At 37.5% G+C, this 7,814-nt stretch overlaps 1 non-coding gene across 1 annotated transcript; it reads right to left on the reverse strand.

Annotated features, from left to right (window-relative positions):
• Nucleotides 1–6,626: 6,626 nt before the first annotated feature.
• LOC112700221 (small nucleolar RNA R71) lies at nucleotides 6,627–6,730 on the reverse strand. Its single transcript, XR_003153134.1, has one exon. It is a non-coding gene; the product is annotated as a small nucleolar RNA R71 (small nucleolar RNA).
• Between the last annotated feature and the right edge of the window lie 1,084 nt (nucleotides 6,731–7,814).

Below are 7,814 nucleotides of genomic sequence, written 5' to 3' on the forward strand. Positions count from 1 at the left end.
ATGAAGAAAAAGCAAGCAAAAATGGAGAATTCATGAAGAAATGGAGATTTTCTCAACATAAGGCCACGCGCACGCGTCACCTACGCGTACGCGTGAGAAAGAGATTCGCCAGCGATGTGCACGCGTCACCCACACGCACGCGTGACCAGAGAATCATCAAGCGATGCGCACGTGTCATCCACGCGCATGCGTGATGTTGGTCACGTGACTCACTTAAAGGCAAAACGCTAGGGGCGATTTTTAAGCTCAAAGAGGCCCTAATCCAACTCATTTCTAATGCTTTTGTACCCAAGGATTGCAAGGGAATGGGGGGAGAAGTCATAGTATAGTTTTCACCATGTTGTAGGTTAGAATTCTAGAGAGAAAAGTTCTCCCTTTTCTCTAGAATTTAGGGTAGTTTAGGTTAAATTTTCTTAGATCCAACTTTTAATTCTTGTTTTAATTTAGTTTTCCTTTTTAATTTCTCGTATTACATCTTTGTTCTTCTAGTTTTACTTGTTATTCTCTTTGTTTTGCTGCTTTTATGCTCATGCACTCTTGTTGGATTTCTATTTTCTTTAATGCAATTTTATGTTTCCATGCCCTTTTATGTTTATCTTCATTGTTATTATTGATTTTTTGCTTATGTTAGTTATGGGTTTCACTAATTCTTGCATTTTGTGGTGTTTACTTTTATTTCACTCTAGGTGTTTGATAAAATATTTTCACTAGTTTTAGAGTAGTTTTCTTTACTCTTGGCCTAGGCTAAGAGAATTGAGTGACCTTGAGTCATTGGGTCTCATTCAATTGGTGATTTGAGAACCCTATGTGGTCAATTTGATAATCATTAACACTAGCCTACTACTAAGTCAATTAGTATCTAGGTTAGGACTTATGGATTGATGTTGATCAAGCCTATTTGACGTACTTCAAGCGTTGAGGTAGACATTATACGTACTTCAAGCATAGAAGTAGACTTAATGGGTTTGTCCCTCATAATTGTCAATACATAGTTTGTAGACAAGAATGGTGATCTCAATTTCCATGTCTTAGCCAAGAGTTCTTTTCCTTTCTTTTATTAGTTCTTGTTATTTACTTTCTTGCTTTTATATTTTCTAGCCAATTACAAATCAAACACCCTTGTTCCTTCATAGCCAATAATTAATCACTTTATTACAATTCCTTGTGAGACGACCCGATGTTTGAATACTTCAGTTAATTCTTATTGGGGTTTGTATATGTGACACAACCAATACTAAAACTTTGATTGACTATTATTTATTGGTTGGGAACTATACTATCAACGGAATTATTTGTGCGAAATTCCTAACCGACGGTAATGCTTTCTCAATCTGCTGCCAGATCCTTGCCTCAGGATGGAGACGAGAACACACAATGCTTTGTGGAACAGCGTTTTCACTTCTACTGTATTCCCTAACGGGCCTTGATGAGCGGATAATTTATACGCTTTTTGGCATCATTTTTAGGTAGATTTTAGTATGTTTTAGTTACTTTTTATTATATTTTTATTAGTTTTTATGCAAAAATCACATTTCTGGACTTTACTATGAGTTTGTGTGTTTTTCTATAATTTCAGGTATTTTCTGGCTGAAATTGAGGGACCTGAGCAAAAATCTGATTCAGAGGCTAAGAAAGGACTGCAGATGCTGTTGGATTCTGACCTCCCTGCACTCAAATGTGTTTTTCTAGAGCTACAGAAGTCCAATTGGCGCGTTCTCAATTGGGCTGGAAAGCTAACATCTTGGGCTTTATAACAGTTCATACTTTGCCCGAGATTTGATGGCCCAAACTAGCGTTAAACACCAACCAGAGACCCTTTTCTGCGTAAAACACCGGAACTAGCACCAAAGCTGTAGTTAAATGCCCAAACTGGCACCCAAGCTGGCGTTTAACTCCAAGAATGGCCTATGCACGTGAAAGCTTCAAAGCTCAGCCCAAACACTCACCAAGTGGGCTCCAGAATTGGATTTCTGCACTATCTGCACTTAGTTACTCAATTTCTGTAAACCTAGGTTACTAGTTTAGTATAAAAACTACTTTTAGAGATTCATTTTAGAACTCATGACATTTTACATCTCATATTGTATCTTCTATGACATGAGTCTCTAAACCCTATAGGTTGTGGTGAGGAGCTCTGCTGTGTTTTAATGGATTAATACAATTACTATTGTTTTCTATTCAATCACACTTAGTTCTGTTCTAAGATACTCACTTGTACTTCAATATAAAGAATGTGATGATCCATGACACTCATCATCATTCCTAAATTTATGAACACGTGCTTGAGAACCACTTCCATTCTATTTGAGCTCAATGTAGTCATTGGGCAACAGCTTGAGTGCGTATCTCTTGGGTTTCTAATCCACGAGTTTGACTTGCATCTCCTGACAACAGAGCATTCAAACTCTTGAGATCAGAACCTTCCTGGTAAAGGCTAGAACCAATTGGCAGCATTTCTGAGATTCGGAAAGTCTAAACCTTGTCTGTGGTATTCCGAGTAGGATCTGGGACAGGATGATTGTGACGAGCTTCAAACTCACGAATGTTGGGCGCAGTGACAGTGTCAAAAAGATAGAGAGATCCTATTTCGACACAAGTGAGAATCGACAGATGATTAGCCGTGCGGTAGCTGTGCCTGGTATTTTTCATCCGAGATGAGAGATCCGACAGTTGATTAGCCGTACAGAAATCGTACCTGGACCATTTTCACTGAGAGGATGGATGGTAGCCATTGACAACGGTAATCCACCAACATACAGCTTGCCATGGAAGGAAGCCATGCGTGTTTAGAGAAGAAGATAGTAGGAAAGCAAAGATTCAGACGACAGAGCATCTCCGGAACCTCAACCTGTTCCTCATTACTAAATCACAAGTATCATTCATTTCATGTTTTTTACTTTTCATAAACAAAATCAATTTTATCACTAATCTCCAGACTAAGAGTTACAGGATAACCATAGCTTGCTTCAAGCCGGCAATCTCCGTGGGATCGACCCTTACTCACGTAAGGTATTACTTGGACGACCTAGTGCACTTGCTGGTTAATTGTACCGGAGTTGTGAAAAGCGTGATCACAATTCCGTGCACCATGTTTTTGGTGCTGTTGCCGGGGATTGTTCGAGTTTGGACAATGATGAGCGGATAATTTATAAGCTTTTTGGCATTGTTTTTAGGTAGTTTTTAGTACATTCAAGCTACTTTTAGGGATGTTTTCATTAGTTTTTATGTTAAATTCACATTTCTGGACTTTACTATGAGTTTGTGTGTTTTTCTGTGATTTCAGGTAATTTCTGGCTGAAATTGAGGGACTTGAGCAAAACTCTGAAAAAGGCTGACAAAAGGACTGCTGATGCTGTTGGAATCTGACCTCCCTGCACTCGAAATGGATTTTCTGGAGCTATAGAACTCCAATTGGCGCGCTCTCAACGACGTTGGAAAGTAGACATCCAGAGATTTCCCGCAATATATAATAGTTCATACTTTATTCGGAAATTGACGACGTAACTTGGCGTTGAACGCCAAGTACATGCTGCTGTCTAGAGTTAAACGCCAGAAAAACGTCATGATCCGGAGTTGAACACCCAAAACACGTTATAACTTGGAGTTCAACTCCAAGAGAAGCCTCAGCTCGTGGATAGATCAAGTTCAGCCCAAACATACACCAAGTGGGCCCCGGAAGTGGATTTATGCATCAATTACTTACTCATGTAAACCCTAGGAGCTAGTTTATTATAAATAGAACTTTTTACTATCATATTATCATCCTGGATTGTATTTTGAATCCTGTGATCACATTTTGGGGGCTGGCCATTCTGCCATGCCTGAACCTTTCACTTATGTATTTTCAACGGTGGAGTTTCTACACACCATAGATTAAGGGTGTGGAGCTCTGCTGTACCTCAAGTTTCAGTACAATTACTATTACTTTCTATTCAATTCTCTTTTATTCTTATTCCAAGATATACGTTGCACTACACTTTGATGAATGTGATGATCTGTGACACTCATCATCATTCTCACCTATGAACGCGCGTGATTGACAACCACTTTCGTTCTACTCTAGGCCGGGCGCATATCTCTTAGATTCCCCAACAGAATCTTCGTGGTATAAGCTAGATAGATGGCGGCATTCATGAGAATCCGGAAAGTCTAAACCTTGTCTATGGTATTCCGAGTAGGATTCTGGGATTGAATGACTGTGACGAGCTTCAAACTCCTGAAGGCTGGGCGTGATGACAAACGCAAAAGAATCAAGGGATTCTATTCCAACCTGATTGAGAACCGACAGATGATTAGCCGTGCTGTGACAGAGCATAGGACCATTTTCACTGAGAGGATGGGATGTAGCCATTGACAATGGTGATGCCCTACATACAGCTTGCCATGGAAAGGAGTAAGAAGGATTGGATGAATATAATAAGAAAGTAGAGATTCAAGAGGAGCACAGCATCTCCATACGCCTATCTGAAATTCCACTATTGATTTACATAAGTATCTCTATCCTATTTTATTTTCTGTTTATTTTTATTAATTATATTTGATTTTCTAAATTCCATAATTTTATCCTCCTGACTGGGATTTACAAGATGATCATAGCTTGCTTCATACCAACAATCTCTGTGGGATCGACCCTTACTCACGTAGGGTATTACTTGGACGACCCAGTACACTTACTGGTTAGTTGAACGAGATTGTGGAAAGAAAGTGCTGAGTTAATGTTTTTATGCACATGCTAAAGAGCCATCATTGTTGATCACAATTTCGTCCACCAAGTTTTTGGCGCCGTTGCCGGGGATTGTTGAGTATGGACAACTGACGGTTCATCTTGTTGCTCAGATTAGGTAATTTTCTTTTCAAAAAGTTTTCAAAAAATTTTTTTAATTTTCGTTTTTTTTCAAAGAATATTTTCGAAAAAAATAAAATAAAAATACAAAAAAATCATAAAATCATAAAAATCAAAAATATTTTGTGTTTCTTGTTTGAGTTTTGTGTTAATTTTTAAGTTTGGTGTCAATTGCATGCTTTTAAAATTTTTCTTGCATTTTTTCGAAAATTCCATGCATTCATAGTGTTCTTCATGATCTTCAAGTTGTTCTTGATAAGTCTTCTTGTTTGATCTTGATGTTTTCTTGTTTTGTGTCTTTTCTTGTTTTTCATGTGCACTTTTGCCTTCATATTTTCCATGCATTAAAGATTTCTAAGTTTGGTGTCTTGCATGTTTTCCTTGCATCAAAAATTTTTTTCAAAATTATGTTCTTGATATTCATCATGATCTTCAAAGTGTTCTTGGTGTTCATCTTGACATTCATAGTGTTCTTGCATGCATCTTGTGTTTTGATCCAAAATTTTCATGTTTTGGGTCATTTTTGTGTTTTTCATTAAAAATTCAAAAATCAAAAAAAATATCTTTTCCTTATTTTCCTCCAAATTTTCGAAATTTTGGGTTGACTTGGTCAAAAATTTTTAAAATTAGTTGTTTCTTACAAGTCAAGTCAAAATTTCAATTTTTAAAATCTTATCTTTTCAAAATCTTTTTCTTATCTTTTCATCTAATTTTCGAAAATTAGCCAACAATTAATGTGATTGGTTCAAAAATTTGAAGTTTGTTACTTTCTTGTTAAGAAAGGTTCAATCTTTAAGTTCTAGAATCTTATCTTGTAGTTTCTTGTTACCTAAGTTAAAATTAAAAATTAAATCTTTTTATCTTTTATCTTATCTTTTTCAAAAATTCTATCTTTTCAAAATTTTGATTTCAAATATCTTATCTAACCTCTTATCTTCTTATCTTTTTAAAATTTGATTTTAATATCTTTTTCAACTAATTATTTGACTTTGTGTTTGTTTCTTTTCTTTTTCAAAACCACCTAACCACTTTTTCAAAACTATTTTCGAAATTTCCCTCTCTTTTCTTCTTCTATTTAATTATTTATTTACTAACACTTCTCTTCACCTCTCTTCATCTAAGAATCCGAACTTCTTATATCCCTTGTGTTTGGATTCTTCTACCCCCTTCTTCTTCTACTAACATAAAGGAATCTCTATACTGTGACATAGAGGATTCCTCTTCCTTTTCTTGTTTTCTTCTCTTTCATATGAACAGGAACAGGGAAAAAGGCACTCTTGTTGAAATTGATCCAGAACCTGAAAGGACTCTGAAGAGGAAATTAAGAGAAGCTAAATTAAATTATTCTAAAGGTAACCTTTCAGAAATTTTCAAACAAGAGAAGGAGATGGCAGCCGAAAATAATAATAATGCACGGAGAATGCTTGGTGACTTCACAAAGCCAACATCCAAGTTTGATGGAAGAAGCATCTCCATTCCTGACATTGGAGCCAATAACTTTGAGCTGAAACCTCAGCTAGTTGCCTTAATGCAACAAAACTGTAAGTTTTATGGACTTCCATCTGAAGATCCTTATCAGTTTTTAACTGAGTTCTTGCAGATCTGTGAGACTGTAAAGACAAATGGAGTTGATCCTGAAGTTTACAGACTCATGCTTTTCCCTTTTTCTGTAAGAGACAAAGCTAGAATATGGTTGGATTCACAACCTAAGGATAGCCTGGACTCCTGGGATAAGCTGGTCACTGCCTTCTTAGATAAATTCTTTCCTCCTCAAAAGCTAAGCAAGCTAAGAGTAGATGTTCAAACCTTCAAACAAAAAGATGGTGAATCCTTCTATGAAGCTTGGGAAAGATACAAGCAGCTGACCAAAAGATGTCCATCTGACATGTTTTCAGAATGGACACTATTAGATATATTCTATTATGGTCTCTCTGAATTTTCGAAAATGTCATTGGACCATTCTGCAGGTGGATCTATTCACCTGAAGAAAACGCCTAAAGAGTCTCAATAACTCATTGACATGGTTGCAAACAACCAGTTCATGTATACCTCTGAGAGGAATTCCGTGAATAATGGGGTACCTCAGAAGAAAGGAGTTCTTGAAATTGATGCTCTGAATGCCATATTGGCTCAGAACAAAGTGTTGACTCAACAGGTCAACATGATCTCTCAAAATCTGAATGGATTGCAACATGCATCCAACAGTACTAGAGAGGCAGCTTCTGAAGAAGCTTATGATCCTGAGAACCCTGCCATGGCAGAGGTTAATTACATGGGTGAACCATATGGAAACACCTATAACCCATCATGGAGAAATCATCCAAATTTCTCCTGGAAGGATCAACAGATGCCTCAACAAGGCTTTAACAATGGTGGACGCAATAGGCTAAGCAATAGCAAGCCATATCCATCATCTTCTCAGCAACAGACAGAGAATTCTGAACAAAACACTTCTAATTTAGCTAATCTAGTCTCTGATCTGTCAAAGGCCACTTTCAGTTTCGTGAATGAAACAAGATCCTCCATCAGAAATCTGGAGGCACAAGTGGGCCAGCTGAGTAAGAAAGTTATTGAAACTCCTCCCAGTATTCTCCCAAGCAATACAGAAGAAAATCCAAAAGGAGAGTGCAAGGCCATTGATGTGATCAATATGGCCGAATGCACAAGGGAGGAGGGGGACAAAAATCCTAGTGAGGAAGACCTCCTGGGACGTCCCTCAAGCAAGAAGGAGTTTCCTATTAAGGATCCAAAGGAATCTGAGGCTCATATAGAGACCATAGAGATTCCATTAAATCTCCTTCTGCCATTCATGAGCTCTGAAGACTATTCTTCCTCTGAAGAGGATGAAGATGTGACTGGAGAGCAAATTGCTCAATACTTAGGAGCTATCATGAAGCTGAATGCCAAGTTGTCTGGTAATGAGACTTGGGAAAGTGAACCTCCCTTGCTCATTAGTGAACTAGATACTTGG

The sequence above is a fragment of the Arachis hypogaea genome, chromosome 6 (assembly GCF_003086295.3).
Source record: "Arachis hypogaea cultivar Tifrunner chromosome 6, arahy.Tifrunner.gnm2.J5K5, whole genome shotgun sequence".
Lineage (NCBI taxonomy): Eukaryota > Viridiplantae > Streptophyta > Magnoliopsida > Fabales > Fabaceae > Arachis > Arachis hypogaea.